At 32.2% G+C, this 17745-nt stretch overlaps 2 long non-coding RNA genes across 3 annotated transcripts; one reads left to right on the top strand and one right to left on the bottom strand.

The window, feature by feature from the left end:
- Positions 1-214: 214 nt before the first annotated feature.
- LOC121129670 (uncharacterized) lies at positions 215-12296 on the bottom strand. 2 transcript variants are annotated; one of them, XR_011783586.1, is made up of 3 exons: positions 12053-12191; positions 1098-3951; positions 215-995 (listed from the first exon to the last, which is right to left on the bottom strand). It is a non-coding gene; the product is annotated as an uncharacterized lncRNA (long non-coding RNA). The 2 variants fall into 2 exon arrangements; XR_011783585.1 differs by lacking the exons at positions 215-995; positions 1098-3951 and adding an exon at positions 6842-8222 and having other exon boundaries at positions 12053-12296.
- A 2491-nt stretch (positions 12297-14787) lies between these two features.
- LOC139907166 (uncharacterized) lies at positions 14788-16176 on the top strand. The gene is made up of 2 exons (XR_011783584.1): positions 14788-15392; positions 15481-16176. It is a non-coding gene; the product is annotated as an uncharacterized lncRNA (long non-coding RNA).
- Positions 16177-17745: the final 1569 nt, after the last annotated feature.

Here is a 17745-nt window from a genome sequence, read left to right as displayed (position 1 = left end):
TCACATGATAGTATAACTGTGTATTTCTATTAACCTTGGTTTATTCAAGGACTCCTTTAAGTGGGACAGGACATTGCGCTCACGCGTTTCCAATATGGGTCTTTGTTTATTCTATATGGAATGTCTCTCTTAAAGTGTTTTGCTACAAAATAAAAAGTTTTTAAAAGTATTTTGCTAAGGAAAATCATCAAAATAATAAACATGAGGCTATATATTTCTAATATAAGTGGTATTTTATTAGTACTTTAATCAAAATAAACATTAAAAACATATAAAAAAGAAAAGGCACTATCAAAAAGTAGAAAGTTGGTCCAAGTCTACAAGTCAGAAGATTTTGATTGAAATTTAGCTTTTTTCTATTAGCTTCTGAATTCTTAGCTGTCATTCTCTTTTTTGTTAAAAATCGGATGTCATCATTCAGTTTAGCACTTAAATTTTAACCCATGACATTAAACAAAGCGAATGAAATTCTTTGAAGAAAAGCTGACCAGGAGTGTCCTTCCTCGCACTTTACTTCAACAACGGCGATAATGTCAGAGTTTAAACTGTTCTGCATCTTGTAAATGAATGTAGCAACAAATGAAGCTCTAGGATTTGGGGTGCCAAGTAAACTATCTTCCTCTTCAGGTTGTAGCTGTAATGTAAGAGAACATGGAGTGAGCATAAAGACAGGAGAGGTAGAGAAGGTCGGATGGAGTCGACAAACCCCCTCTGATCATTCAGTCGATTAACTCTTTCAGGTCTACATGCTGATTGGTTGGGCTATCGAAGGTTATTGAGTCCGGAGGTGTGTCCGTATGACCATTAACTCTTGGCATGATGCCAGCTGATCTTCTTCTTCAAAGAAAAACCAATATACCCGGCAACAAAGTAGGGAGCATTACTCTCTCCCTTGGAAGCTAGTTCCTGGAGGTCATCTGGTTGTCAGTTAGTCAAAATGAGCTCAGCTTTACCAGGTCTTCATCAGCAAAGCTTAATTTCTGAAGTAGTCATACCTGAAATTTAAAAAAAGTAACATATTGTAATGACTTTTTTATATTGTACAAATAAGTAATACCTACATAAAGAAGCTTACTATTAACTAATATCTTATTTACCTGAAAATTTGACAAGACTCAGAATACACTTAGAAGCTTGTGTAGGTTCAATCTCTGAGGAGTTGAGAAACTTCACTAACTTGTTGAGAATGTCTTCCCAGGTCTCTGTTTGATTCAATTCTTCTTTTGCTCCCAGAAAGGAAGCCAAATTGATGGCTTGAATCACAGTGTTGACCTTGCCTTCTGAGGTGATGTTTGACACGGCCTTTTTGTCAATCAACACACCAGAGGGGTACATTTTGAATGACATATCTGTCTCAAACTGGATGCTGGCTACTACTTAGGGGCCCAATTTCTCATTATTGGATAGCTTCAAAAGGGCAACACTTGGTTTTGTGATGAGGATGAAGTCTGATGGGAGTGTCTCCTTGGCCAATTTGTCACCAAGTTCTTCCACAGAGAGGACTGACTTCTCATTCAAGAGTTCAAATTCCAGATGCTGTTGTAAGTCAATGAACTGTTGAACCCTACGTGACGTGGTCGCAGTTTGAATTGGCCTTGATGACGCTTTAGGAGTTGAGAGGTAGTTGGTGCAGTTTGGCCATAGGGATGGTACTACATCTGGTTTGAGGTACCTGTAAAAGAAGGACAGTTATAAGCATACGCATATTATATAGAACATACAAATATATAAATAAACCAGAGCAATTGCGTAAAAAATTAGATAAATAAACATTATAGTTTATACTTAATGCTCCAGGGTAGAATTTCAACTAATATCCTAAATATCAAATCTTTAAAAAACAACAGTAAACATGTAAATTAAAAATTATGATAAATATTTGTTAAAATTTAAAAAAAAACTTCAATGATTCCGTGAAGTTGATGGAAGGTACCGGATTTCTTCCCCTGCAAAACTCCATGACTCATATCCTGATTAAGGCATGTTCATTGTGAGAGAGACATAGCGGGCTGAAGCTGCCAAGATGATACCTTTCAATTCATCCTCCCGAATAGGCTGATAGTTAGTTATTCGGCTGGCGATGAGGGAAGAATTGCAAAGTCCAAAGCCCTTATTATCTCAAAAGTTCCACCCTTCTTCGTTGAAATTCCAAAAAGAACAAGACCTATTTTTCTTCCCCATTTGTCAGCCATTTTAGATTTATAGATACAAAATATTTTAGGATATAGATGGTAAGGCAGTCCACAAACACATGAAGTGTGTTATCATATATTTTCCCACAGTCCTTGCAGGGCCTAATATATCTAATACAATCTGTGGAGATTTGTAACTGCACGATCAACTTTTTATCATCATTTATTCCTCTCAGAGAAGACACTAATTTTCTTTTCCAACCTATAGGGAGGCCCAAACGCTTACTATGCAGCTCCCAGAGTCCATTCACAGCTGAATCAAAATTTAAAAGGGACCATCTTAACGTGCTACGGGCATGGCATTGAATAATGTTTCGGGAGATTAACAAGTGAAAATCTTATTCTACCATCGTTGAGCAATTCTTCCGAATTTAAATTATGAACAGTTAAAATATCTCGTGTGATTGCACGTTCTTCTAAAAGTGAGGGGTCCTTTAAATTTCTAAAAAAGAACTTTTTATTTATATTTTGCCGAATCATATCAATGGTTGAGTCATTTCTAAATTTTTAATGGACCACTCAGTAATGTAATTTAATGAAATGCTTGAATATTTGTTTATAAGCTTGAAACTGGTTTTAAAGTTGTTTTTTTACCTGTATGCAATATGTATACTTAACAAATTTCGAAGTATTAGCAAATAAAAACAATACAATTATATAAAGGATTTATCTCCTTAATTTGTTATGCAAAACTTTAGAGATAAATCTAATATACCTATTATAGAAGGTATTTTGCAGAGTGCAAGTAGAAGGTTGGAGCCAGACTTATTTTATTACTAAATTTAGACTTTTGTGGACATCCACTGCTTGTTATATGATTTGAAGGAGATTAAATCGTAATTTAAAATAGGATTAGTGGCGGGAAAATATTGTAAATTATATTTAGGCATATATATATGTTAGTATATTAATTTACATTTTTTTTTTAAATAACACGAAAGGTAGATGGAAGTAAATCATCCAGTACAAAAACTACGACAATCTAGTAAATAGTGTGTGTGCAGAAGGTGTGTGTGGGGGGGGGGGGGCTGCAGCTCGATACTCGATTTTGTCAATTTTCAGAAAAACACTCACACGACCAAAATGGGTGAAACTTTGGTGAAGTAACTGTCAACAGATGCTAGATCGATGTGTCGAAGAACTCAAGGAAAAGAGCGAGCAGACAAAAAATCTACAACATCAACAACAAAAATATAGGGGGAAGAGGTCTAAATCTACAGCTGATACACCGACTGATATATAGTCTTTATTCTCTTATAATTCATGATTAAAATGGTTATTTTTATAAAATAATTGTTAATACTTGCTTTTATTATCTTTATTAAAGAATCCAATTAAAAATCTAATTTTTTAAGTTAAATATAAAGTTAAAAAAGAACCGAATTTACTTTTTAAATATTGAATACTTTAGTTAATTTTACACTATACACTTAAATAATAATATTAAGAAATAATACAAATTAAATAATTAATTATAATTAAATGTGGCCAATAATCAGGACATGCGTTCATGCATGCTTCCTTTTATATTGGTCCGAACATAGTTCCTTAATTCCTCCTTTCTCTGTTCGACTCTTTCGAGAAAGTTTTGGGTGCATCTTAACACGAACTTGGAACCATTTTTGAATAATTTTTGCCTTAATATTATGACAATCGTGTAGGGTTATATTTTTGATTCTAGAGTTCTTTCTTTTCTTGGGCAAACATCTTGATCTTCATTCCAGAAACCTTCAATATATGTTTTGTGACCAAATGTAGCCTAAACAATAAATATTCTTGGATATAAATGTCTGATGAGAGTGGAAGTTGAACTTTGTGATCAGGATAATTTTCCTTATTTAATCCACCACGAGATTTAGCATACGAATTTTCTAATATTAAAATTCTTTGATTCCTTTGAAGCTCTTCTGAGTCTTTGTTTCGTTAAACGGGATCTTTTGTTTGTTTTTTATTTTAGAATGTTCAAATAAAATAAGAAATTTCACATTGTACTGTTTCACCTTGCTACATTTTCGCCTTGTTACTTTTTTGCCTTGAATGCCTTGAGGGAAGGCTATTTCTTCTTAGTTATATAGGTTTGTTAGTGAAATTTTTACCATTGTATCCACAATTCTGCAAACCTTAATTATAATACGTAGGTTTCTTTTAATATAGAAGTAAAGGTTAAATTTATCAAAATAAATTGTATTATATGTACAATGGAGATGGGTTTCTGACTGTTGTTCTATATATTGTACACTTTTCCGCATACTCATATTATACGATTTGGGGGTGAATACAATGTTTGCAATCGTTTAAGTATCCGAAATAGTTCATTGATCAACAATTTGTATTTCTTCAAAATGAAAATTGATGATTTTTTTATTTTGTATCTCTCGAGGAAAGAAACTTTGAAGTAAGATGATATTGTCCGAAACAAGTTTATGCGGTTCTAACAGCCCGTTGAGAAAATTTTCTTGATGTTTAGACGATTAATTGCACGATTTGTTTGAGCTTAGAATAATTCCTTAGAATTTGCGAGCACAGCAAAATCTATGATTGTGATAACTGATAAGTTAATGAAGTATGTTGATATATTATATAAAAATTAAATATATCCTATTCACAAATACATGTACACTTTCATGGACAAGGTCCCGATCTTGATCTATAACAATCTTTGATATAAGTAGAGATTTCAATATCCCTTCATGGCATTTTGATGAAGAAATTGACTACATATGAATGCCAATGATTCTTTGCAACGGACCGTAGCAGTAGCATTCTGTGATTCCTTCCGAATACGTTGAAACCTACACATTATGATTAATGTTTGAAGAATTGTGAATACAAAGATAAAAATTCCACTAACAAACCTGTATAACTAAGAAAAGTAGCGTTTTCTTTATTATAATCCAAGGCAAAAAAGTCTCAAGACGAAACGTTCGCAAGCCAAAAAAGTACAAGGCGAACCCGTCACAAGGCGAAAGCGTCACAAGACAAAAAATATTCCAGGCGAATTCTCCTGACACGCATTAATACATGACAAGAGGACACTATTGTCAGTGAGAATGAAATAAATTTATTTTCCCATTATGGTGATAATAAAATATAGATTTACAAGCGATCAGAAAAAAAAATTACGTTCCATGAAACGGCGTTCAATTTTGCTTTCTGTTCACAAGCCTGACTTTTTCCCTTAAGTCCTTTAGAATTGACTAGCTTTTATTTACAAGTGCTGCCATCTTCATGCTGAGGTCGGAAGCTTTTCATATAATCCTCGTACATATGTTATTCATATTTTTTGTGTGATTTTCGGTATATTTCTGTAAATATAAGTGTGAGGGTTTAATAGCAATGGTTTGATAAAAATGAACGTCATTAATAGTTGGTCATCACTCCTTAAAAACTTGGACTGGGATTCATGATTTATAAATGACCGAGTAGTTAAATTTGTGTCAAATTAAGTATTTACCCTTTTATTTTAATACCCGTGTCTAATTTGTAACTACATCAGCGGTGACAAGATGTATTTGCAAGTGGGTGGCGGTGGAAGTGCTTTGTTTATGAAAAATATTATTTTTTAGGAAAAGACAAATAAACTTTTTTTTAACGAGTCCATGATTTTATATGATGATAACGATAAAAACTTCGTAAAAATAGGGTCCAATGTTTCGGAAGGCCGTTAACTATATAGACTTAATTGCAAATAACTTTCAGAAGTCATGCCGTTTCAGGCCGTCTAATATAAATTTATATATATTTTTTATTTTATTTGGGGGGAGTCTTGATTTTTAGAATTAGAAACATCCAAAACTAATGTTTTTTCTCAAAAATCCATTGCTATTCACAAAAAATTTCAAAAATTTAAATATTAAATTTGATGAAAAAAATATTCAAAAATTATTTTTTTTGGGAAAAAATTTCAAAAATCCTCAGCTGTTCACAAAAGATATCAAAATTATTTTTTTTTGGAAAAAATATTATCCCTCTTGTTTCGTGTAAATTTTTTTCATTCTGACAAAAATGATATAGTATAATACAAAAATTCCTTTATTTGGGCGGAGAAGCTACTGGTACACCCCATATAGATAATAATGCAATTAAGTAATATGCCTAAGTTACTTATGCGTGATGAGCATTTGTACCAGTACAAGGGGCCATACAGCCAGTACCCTCCTCTCGTCCCGTACTTTCTGTTAGACAATAGGAGACATAAATAAATGTAGTGTATATAGATGAATGCAATTTTATTATACTTCCTAAACTTTTGAATTGATTCTGAACTAATTTGCTTCCTTTGTTCAGTCATTACTTGTAAATAAATGATATTACATAAAGGGGGAAAATTCTTAATTGCCCATCAATAGTGATATATATGTTATATAAAGTGCATTCATTTGAACTATTTTTAATTTGATAATTGGTTGGAGTGAAAATTGCGTTTAAAAAAAAATCATTTTCGTATCACATATAGCTTACACAATCACTTTATATAAAAAATATCTGAGTAAAAACGGGTACCGGCCAATAAATATAGATACCAATACTTTTATATATTTTACTCACCAACGAGTAGAGTATCCGGTTTTGGGCATTACCTATAACTCAAATAAAACCATGATTTTTTTTTTTTTTTTTTTTTTTAATAAGTTATGTATTGAAATATTTCTATAAGGCCTATAAAAGAATGTGTTTATTGATTTTCTCCAATATCACATGAAAATCGAATATATTTTTCTAAATTTAATAATAAAATACAGTTTTTTAAAATAATAGAAAAGGGTGGGAAGAAAAGAGCTTGTCTTTTGCATAATTTGTCACTAGGTAATTTTGCCTTGAACTATTTTACCTCAGGATATTTTGTCTTACAGCCATTTTGCCTCAATTTCGCCTTAATACAAATAAATGAAATGTATAGGTTATTTTTGGTTAAAGTTCAATAAAGCGCATTAAATTGTGGGTTCTCTTGGAAAATAATGGAACTATGCCCCAAAATTTTAATGCATACACCAACAAAATCTCACTTTGTAATGAATTCGAACCATAGACAAAGTAGGTGATTAAGTTAATATTATAAGAAAAAACTAAAATATATAAACACCCCAACGATTAGAAACGAAGAATTCCTCATCACTTCTCCGTTAGTAATTATCATTAGAGATTATGGATTATTCACTAGAAAAGACTCATGGATTGACGAACAAGAATAATATGAGACAAGAGTAAAATTCCATCATTATTCCAACAAGAAGAAAAAAAATTATAGTAATGAATATTACATATTTTGATTTAGAAAATTCAAAAGGATGCATGTCCTTATATGTTAAGATTTGAAATAAATATGTTAAAATGAATTTTGTTTGTTTTTAGTAGTGAGCAATCTTAAGACTAAAGTACTCATCAATCCCACCAAAATATATATTTATTTTTTTCAAACTCTTATTATTATTAACATCAACTAAAAATAAGTAATAACGACGTATAAACTTCATGTATTTATTATTAAAACAAAATGTCCTGAGGCTAAAATAGTTTAACTTAAAAATTACTGGGCAAGAAATAATTTATTTATCCATCTACAGACAAACATGTATTAAGTGTAAAGCTTGGGTCCTGAACCTGTGCTAGAGTTTCTAGTTGTAAAAATAAATTTCGTATATTGTCGTCAAGGAACTGCTGAGAATGGCATGGATTGGCGCACCCTGTCGAGATAGATACCACTATATCACATACAATATTAACTAGATATTGCACCGCAAGGGTTCCACTTAAAGCTACAGCTACAATAGTCTTGGGACTTAATTCCTGCGTTTTACTTTTGATGCAATTTTCCGCTTGCTGCATTTGACTCTGAAAAAAATCTTCATTCGTACAATTACTATCTTGAAAATAACTCTGGAAGACTGAGCAATGAAGGAACATTTGAACATCTAGGATATTTGAATGCTTAAGAATAGTTTTTAATTGCTTTCCAATGTATTGATTCGTAGATTGTTGAGCAACTCTAGGATTAAAGCATTTAGAGTAGTATGTATTCATGCATATTACCTTAAAAAAAGAAGAAAATTTAGTGATATATATATAGGAGTTGAGGCAGGATCGGCGCTAGCATTCTATAACCAAAGAGGCGAATATTGGGGATAATTTTTTTATGTGTTATGCAAGCATTTATTTTATTAAAGTGAAGTAGGGAATCAAATCTTCACGACTAGCTTTTTGAAATCAAAAAAGATAGATTGTATTCTCCAAGGTGACATTATATAAGGCAAGCTTGGATCCGTTTACTTCTTGTCCGTTCATTTTCTGAAAAGTATTCGTTCGTAGTTCATAGAATCACTTTTTTTCGTTCATTTTTTAATTGTGTATAAAAAAATGAAAGAATAAATTGTTGCAGGAACTGTAAAAATGAATTTTCTCAGGAATATATTCTAACAAATCCAGAAAATTTGGAGCTGTTCAATATAAATGTATATATATTTTTTTTTATAATAGTAATTTCTAATGTTGTGTCAGTCCTAATTTATAACTGATGACTGCAGTCCCGTTCAGTTCGGACCTGCATATCAGCCCTCTTACTTATAAAGTTCGCTCTTTGATGGAGTCAATTAACTTAATTTCTTCTTTTTTAATCAGTTCTAGTACAGACAGTCCGAAGGAGCGACAGTCTTAAGTACACCGGTTCCAAGGATTAATAGGACCAGTACTTGGACTAGACTGGACGGGACCGAATAAATATGGACCGACACAACCCTAGTAATTTTTGTTTGTTTTTTAAATCAATCAAATCTGTTTTAATAGATGACTGTTTTAAGCGAATCACTGCACTAAGGGGTAATATCTTGTGTTGGATCGGTCCTTACTTATTCGCTCCAACCCAGTCTTAGGAGGAGTTCTATTGGTCCCTGGAATTTTTTCATAGAAATATCGATGGTGCATTAAGCCAAATAAGATATATTAAATATGTATTAATATTATTCCAAAAAACATTATTTTCATTATAATACATATATATATTACGAACATATTTTTCGTAATCGTTATATCATTTATTCGATTATATAACGGATAAAAATCACCATCAATGACGTTAGTAAGAATCGATTTTACTTCTTTAAGGACCGACATGTGGGACTGAATTTGGCTGGATGGCTCTGGACTGTACACCAGTCCTCTGTCCCAAATAAGGACTGACTAAGGAGTCTATTTTTCAGATTCCCCAGCCTGACTACTTAATACAGATTTATCTGTATTACCATGAAGGAAAAATATTGTCTAATCGTTGGAAAAAATAGAGAACGTGGTTTCAAACACTGCGGATTTCATTTAACGCAGTGTTTGGAATAAAGCTTACTTTCCGTATAGTGCGGTATATTCCTCACGAATTACGTTTGTTCATATTATGATAATAAATTACAAAAAGCTCAGGTAAACAATGATTTTTGTAGTTGTTGATGAGTTTGTATATTTTATCCCTGTATATTCATATAATTGAAGTGTATAATTTTGCATAGGGGAAGAGGGGGTATCCTATAAGTATTTGATTTGATACCTAGCTAGACTTAAAACTTTTGGTTATTACTTATTATTCAAACTTTCAATTAAAAAGGTTGCTGAATAAATATTGGTTAAGTTCCGAGTATTTAAATTTTACAGAATTGATGGGAATGAACTAAAAATCACCTGAATACTCGATTAAGATTAAATTGATCAAGTATCTTGTCTGCTATAAATTCATTTATATAATTTATGATGAATATATCGTTTTACATGGAAATCATAACATATGTGAGATTTCAATATTATTCCAAAAGAAAACAATCATTGATTATTTTTATAGTAATACACATTACATATTTTGATTTAAAAATATAAAAGAAAAATAATTTTCAAACAAAAATAAACCTTAATGACGTATCAACCTCATTTATTGTTCGAAGGCTTTAGTGGAGCATAAATTAGCTTTCAAGCCAAGTCGTGAGTCTTTGATTGTGAAATCAAGTCGAGTCACAAGTCTTCAGTTGAAGTCCCCAGCTATATTTATGAATTCAAACTCATGAGATTAACCCGTAACCGGTAATTTTGTGCCTAAAATTTTCCCCGCCGGTAATTTTTCTTCAAGGAGATTTTGCTGCATGACATATTTGCCGCCTTTTTATGTTTTAACATAAAAATAAAGTACAACTGTATGCATTTTCTGAAAAGAATTCCACTCCCTGGATCAGACGTAGACCAAGTGAGATGAATCGTGAGCTATTTAATCTTGTTGATAGTAAAGTAGATACGGTAGAGAAAAAAGGGGCTACCCACCATGATGGAAAGATAAATCTTCGGCCCCGAGAATTGATTCATAAATAAATATTCCCTTATTTCTATCGACAGTCTTTCTTTCATTTCTTCAAGCCTTAACTAAGAGCACGACTATGATTCACTAACGTGTCATAAGTCAATGAGTCCTTTTGAAATAGACTAATTTTCCCAGATCCGTGTTTCTATAGTCATTTTCCTTATAAAGTATACAAATTATACAAGATTACAAATTAGTACTTTATTATTACTTATTAATTATTTAATCACTATTTTCCTAGCTAAATAATTAATCTGGTTGAGATACAACGGCGAATATGTCATGCAGCCAAATATCCTCGAGGCAAAATTACAAGCGGTAAACTGAAGGCTACAAAATTACTTAGAACCGAGATTAACCAATTTATTTTCTCAAAGAGAGACAAAGCAATAACATAATGATCCTATAATTTTGTATGGAGGTAAAACAATTAAGTAAAAGTAAATATTATATTGCTAGGAATTGTCTTTGAAGTCCGTATACTTAATTTCCTTCTCTAGGATCTACCGGGAATTTCATTTGGTGACAGTTTTTTTAGAAAATAATATTTATTTCCATTTGTTAAAAGGTAAATTCTTTGTCTATTTTTATGGTCTTTTTATTAAAAAAAAATTATTTATGTATATTAGGGTGGTTTGTTTTTTAATTTTAACCAACGCAGAATTTCATTTTTCTACAGTATCATCATTATGTAGCACATCTAGTCTAAAGTTTGAAAGGAGACCAAAGTTATTTATTTCGTCAAAAAAGAAAAAAACTACAGCATTAATCATTGTTTTCCATAAATTAATTATGATAGACACTATTCTAATTCCATAGGACAATTTTAGTCAAAAAAACTTTTTACAGCTTAAAAAATGTCTATCAAAATTATTTATTGCAAAATAACTGAAATTGTATTTTTTGTACCTAAATATATTCACTGAGCAAAGAGTTTTTTCCTCTTTTCATTATTTGATCGAGATGTGCGACCTAAAAATCACCTGGTAGAACCATGCAATTTAGCATAGGTCATTTTCAAACCATATCACAACTTTTGCTCACTACCCGTAATTCAAATTTGAAAAAAGTTCAAAATCAAACAGCTCTAATGTTCATGTTTACAAATTATATCTAATATCTTAATCAAGATTGGAGCCTGGGGAAAGGGAGCCATAAAACCTGTCCTGTCTCTCGTGATCTATCCTGTATCAAACATGCGTCTTTGCTCTTCTCCTAAGCTTAGTCACTCGGGATATCAGTTAAAAGGGCTTCTGTAGGGGGTCGGCTGAAGGAGCTGATGCCCCCCGCAATTAAGGTATTTTTGCTTTTTACTAGAAAATTTACCTTTTTGTCAACAGCAGTGGATTTTTGAAATTTTTTCCAAAAATTTTAATTGTTACATTTTTTTTCTAAAAAAATTCCAAAAACCAAGACACCCCTTCAGAAAAAAAAATATATATATATAATCCTACAGATGCCCCTGGTTAATTGGGTGAGAATTCACTCTCTCCGCTAGAGCGCCAGTGGATGTCTTTATTAAGTATGAGCTTACCTTGTCATTAAAACCTGTACACATTGCATGAACGATATCGACTGTATTGTTCTTGATTCTTTGAGTTAATTTTAGTTCTGCTAAATAAACACATTGTTGAGCTGTTCTCTGATGATCTTGATTCTCTTGTTCACTGTTGATCGGTTGCCCTTTGGTACAACTAAAGAAAATGAAGAAATATACAATCCATGCAACAATTTTGTTAAACTTAAACATCATGCACACTCCACTATAAGTAAGATCATGATATTATGGGTTATAATCAATATATAGACTTACATAAATTTTTTACCTGTTCCAAGATGATTAAATAAAGTAATTATGGGGCCCCAATTTTTTTTGTGCACGCTTTCGATTGCAATCGATACAAGTGATAATTTTTGTATAAAAAGTTTTGTGTGTTTTAAACAAATGACCAAAAGGAACACTTATTAGGTTCTTAATATAAGCATATAGCTAATGAGCGTGGGCAGCATTATATTTTTTTTTTTTTGAAAGGGCTTGGTTTTTGGAATTTTTTTGATTTTTTGAAAAAAAAATTGAAAATTGAAATTTTTTTTCCAAAAAAAAAAAATCAAATATTAAACTGTTTCGAAAAAACGTAAAAATCCATAGCTGTTCACAAAAAAGTAATTTTTTAGAATAAAAATAATCAAATCCAGAGTTTTTAAGAATTTTGTATGTCGTATCTTTATTCTAAATATTTTTAATCGTATCTACAAGTATTTAGTTATAATTATTTTTAATATCAAATAAATATTTACTGTTACATGGTAACAAAAATAAAAAACAAAACAATACTATTGGCATATATTTTTTCCTTTAAAGGACGGGTTTTATAATTAAATACTATCGATAAATAGAAATATTATCAACTATTAATGTAACAGTTAAAAAATGGACTTATAAAAAATATATCTCAATACTAACATTAAAAAAATCAAAACACCAACGGAAACGATTATACAACATCAGTCACAATTATTTAATGAATAGGTTTTATACGGGTGACTTTCGTTCTAAAAACTATAATATTATGTAAAAACTAAAATATTAGTTTTTCTTGTTTAATAAAACTAGGTCATGGTGTAGGGAGATCATACGGGCATTGTATTACATCCCGTCGAAATTTAATCCTTGGATGCTTTCTCTTGGAGCTCCTTCGTCACCCTCGTCACAAATCCTTTGCTTATATTCATTCTCTTCGCCATCGTTGCAACTACCATCATAGGGAATTTGAAAAATATGCATTTATTGGATAATGCATACCTTTCGTTATCTAATATTAGCCCATACTTTATCTGAGACTCTGATAGTTTTTTCCTAATAAATACCTCCATACTCTTTTTAAGTGAAGTGTATTTTAATGCGTTACCATTCTCCTAGAAAGTGGTCAATTGTTTTTTCATTGTTTCCCCACATAGTCAAAAGGTTAATGCTGTTACAGACAGAGTATTTTTTCTACGGTTTTAGGCATTATGAAACTCTACGCGAGTGTTTTAAAATATTTATAAAAGTACTTTCTTATATGATCTTCATTATGACATCAAGGAGTGTATTGTTGATAAATGTTTTTGCTTTTTTCGTGTTGCTTGGGTTTCTGTTTTTCTTTGTTTATTTGTTAAAATTTCAAAAAAAAAACTGTCAATCAAAATCACTCTGTCGTTTCTATATATTCCTTTCTCTATGAGTCACCCTTTTACTTGTACATACAATCATGCGCATTCATTTTGGTACCTCATAAATTTATACTTCGATACCCTATCCTTTTAACAAAAAAACACAATAGGATCAAATGAAAATTATAAGAAATGTTTATTGATAATTAATTATATAATCTTTTTCTACTTTGATAAACAGAAAAGCTTATATATTTTATTTTAGAGGCAATAATTTAAAAAAATACATGCAAAAGTATTGGCAACCCTTTCATTAGTAGTCAATTTTGGAACCTTTATTTCTGAACACTTCAACTAATCTTTTATTATAATTTACAATTAAGTTCAAACAACTTGTAGAAGGAATGTTTTACGCCTCTTCAATACTAAATGACTCGAGTTCGTGGATATTTTTGGGATATCTGGTATGAACCCGTTTTTTTCACTCTCCCCAAAGATGTTCAATAGGATTGAGGTCTGGATGGAACGAATCCCAGTGTAAAATCTTAATTTTACTCCATTGAAGCCACAAAGATGCAAATTTGCCTAAATACTTTGGGTCATTATCCTGTTGGAATAACCTCTATATTAAATAAAACCAAATCAGACGGGAAGAAAGAGAGATTAAAAGGCATTCAGGAGACTTTCAAAATGTATAAAGATATATTATTAGTGATGAAAATCGTGTGTGTAATGTTTATGTTAAAAAAAACCCACAGAAAATCAACAATTTTTTACAATCAGTTCTGAAAAGGAAATAACCAAGGACGAAGGTTCAGTGTAGGAGCCATCGAGGCATGAATAATTTAATTTATCCGTTTATTGTTATCTTTTTCGCGGCACAGATAGCTTTTGCACAGTTTATATTCTTTATGACATACATTTATTTCATAATGGGTTATTTAAAGCCCTTTAAAAATGAGTCAAATTTATCTTTAAAAAAGAGGAACTCCAGAAAATGCTTTCTAAAATATTTTATTTTTTAGTAAAAAAAAAAGGGCTTTATTAGTTTGGAACGGTAATTGCATTTAAAACTACAGAAGATGCTTGAAAAAAAAAGGAAGAGAGGAAGGGGGGGGGGGGGGGGACTTCTCTTTCAATTTTTGTTCTTTTCTCTTACTTACCAGGAAGTACAAAAAATTTTCTTTTTGCCCTTCAAATAATGTACGTTGAACTATTATGGAGTCCCCTTAAAAGCTTCTAAACTGCGCAGTAAGAGCAAAGTTTGGAACAGTCCTATTTTATGAAGAAGTCACTCTCATTATTGATTTTCCTTTAATCATATTAGGGGGTTAGTCTCCTTAAGTTATTGTACTCTAGGGACAGACATAACGGATTATTTTGTAACTTTAATTTAACCTTCGATGCTGAACTGGAATATTTTATGTCCCGATATTTAAAAAAAGGCTTCCTATTAATTTGAATTGTATGCTCCTGAAACATTGAATTCGATTATATTCCATTCTTTATTTATCTTGATAATGCCTTGTTTTGGATTTATTTGTAAATTAAATACTTTTTAATCTATGTTTAGTGAATTAAGTTAACTTTTTGGATTAAAAGTCCTTCCATATTTTTCCCTTTTGATTCTTGGGATTACGTTTTATTTTCAAATTGAGGACTAAGTTGTACCAAGTGCTCCATTGAAATCTGAACTCCTACAAATTCAATAATTAATTAAGGTTGAGTGATTAAAATTAATTCATATTTCTATATACATATAAAGCATAAGTAATTAGTTACAAAACATAACAAGCCTGAGCTCTTTAGCTTACACACAAGTCGAGAAAATGACACTTCAATGTTATCCACGAATTTCCACTCGCCCAAACCAAGCCGTTGGGCGTCATCAGGACCACTGTCCATGTAGTCAGAAAGTCCGAAACGTTAGAGAGGAACAAGGGCTCTATTGAAAAGGCCAAACTGTATCCGGAAGAGTTAAAGAGAACATACCAAGCCAATCCCCTCAAGTCCATGGGAGCCCAGCCCATGCAAGAGATCTCTAGGTTTCACACCAGACTGTCAAAAGAGCTATCAAAATTGAATGGAAACTGGAAAGAGCCATGTAACGGTGGAGAGACCACTTTTGATACCAGTCATGAAAGAACCCCATTTCCTCATTTGTATGACTCTTTTGAGTTTTTTTAAATTCTTTTTGACGGTGTTGCCCTCTACACCCCTGATTACAACCTCCTTGACTACATCTTTTTAGTGTATGTCAAGGGGAAGGCCTGCAGTGTCTGTCATACAAAGAGCAACGCCCTCAAGCCACTGTCAGTCAATACTTAGACGCCATCACTGAGAACCACATCCCCAGTGGGTCCCAGGCCTTCCATGGCCCCCTGGAAGCCATCATTGCTGCCAAGAGCGACTACATTAATGATTAGAGAGCTCAGACACACATCTATTTATATTATTAATTTTGTTGAAATTCTATTGTTAATTAATAAATGATATCTTGTTGAAGTTGAGTTGAGTTTTTAATGAACTAATTGGTATAACAGGGGCTACAAAGTTATAATATTGAGCTATTATTTATAAAATACACGGACCTCCTCACAAACTGAGGCCTACTAATTGGATTCCCAAAAAAGAAGTTTTTATTAAAAATAAATATTTAATATCTGGTTGAAACCCCCATCATTACCCATCGTTAATATTATTTTAATAAGTCCTGTATACGTATGTAGGCATATTAGTAAAGGTTTACCATACATTACGTCATATCGTATGCAGCAAATGTATTAGTAATGTCTATTCTTATTGACAGATAACCCTGTGCTAACAAAAGAAAGAATGAGGGAGACCAGTCAAAATTTATTGATTTCTTTTTTAAAAGAGCTTTCTCCAAAATGTGTAAATAGTAAGTGGCCTTCAAAAAATACACAGTACATAGTGGTCCAGATAAATTCAATAGATCTTTAAAGGCTTATAACGAACGAACTAGATGAGGTTGAACCATAATTTTTTCCCTATTTGAAAGCCACATTTAATGACATTCAACTATTTATAATGAGATCCTCAACTCTAGATAACTTTGACTACAAGTCGCTGGAAGTTTTGGCAGGCCCGGGTGAACTCGTGCGGATCCACCTTTGCCAATGTACGGGAAATATACTTCTTCAGGACCTCCACAGACGAATGATAGTTGGCATACACCTCATGGTCGACCCTCCCCCAAAATCACTTCGATTTATGTCCGGACTGTTTGCAAGCCGGCTCCAAAAGTGAAGACATTTTGTGACCAAAACATACTGCACTTTTTGGGCCTTATATAGGTCGATGCACTATCTAGTTGGAAGGTCTCATTTCTTCCTTGGATTACTCCATCCTTCCAGAGAAGGACCACCTCATCATGCACCTTTAGGTTTATGTGCGCCTTCACTGTCTACCCCCTTCTTGGAGAAGTGGGGGGGGGGGCATGACGTCCCACTCACTGTGATGACACCCGGGATCATGGTTCCGGCAGGCTTCTTTGTCTTCATAATGACATGGACCCCAAAAGGTTCTGAACAGATTCATCTGTCCCAATTATACTCTGAGTCCAGCAGAGACTTACAATAATAACTAAGGGTGATAATTTTGGTAAAAATAGAAAAGCGTGCGAGCAGAAGAGAAGAAATACTTATGGCATCATTGATTAAATAATATAAATCTTCTTCTATCAATCAAGAACGTCATCATTCCCGCCTTTATTATTCAATATTAATATAATAATATTAGATGGGGATAGTCGATAGAGAACTGAATAAAATGCCTAAAATAACGTCGCCTTCTGTCTGGGATTTCTAAAAATGGAGGTCCAGGAATTTGGGAATTACTTACCAGATGAGAAACAGATGTTTTGTCGGATTTGTCGAAATAAATGTGCCTTTGTTCTCCTATCTAGAATTACAGTATTTTAAACAGTAAACATCAGTATTTTAAACAATGATACCATGTGTCTTTCTCCCTCCTGTCTCTTCGCACGCGCTTTTCTCTACAATATTATCAACTATAATAATAACTCTCCAACAAATCTGCAGGGTCACGCTC

This window comes from Lepeophtheirus salmonis, chromosome 14 (assembly GCF_016086655.4).
Source record: "Lepeophtheirus salmonis chromosome 14, UVic_Lsal_1.4, whole genome shotgun sequence".
Classification (NCBI taxonomy): domain Eukaryota; kingdom Metazoa; phylum Arthropoda; class Copepoda; order Siphonostomatoida; family Caligidae; genus Lepeophtheirus; species Lepeophtheirus salmonis.
The sequence above is the reverse complement of the archived record's forward strand: the minus strand, read 5'-3'. Positions and strand labels throughout refer to the sequence as shown.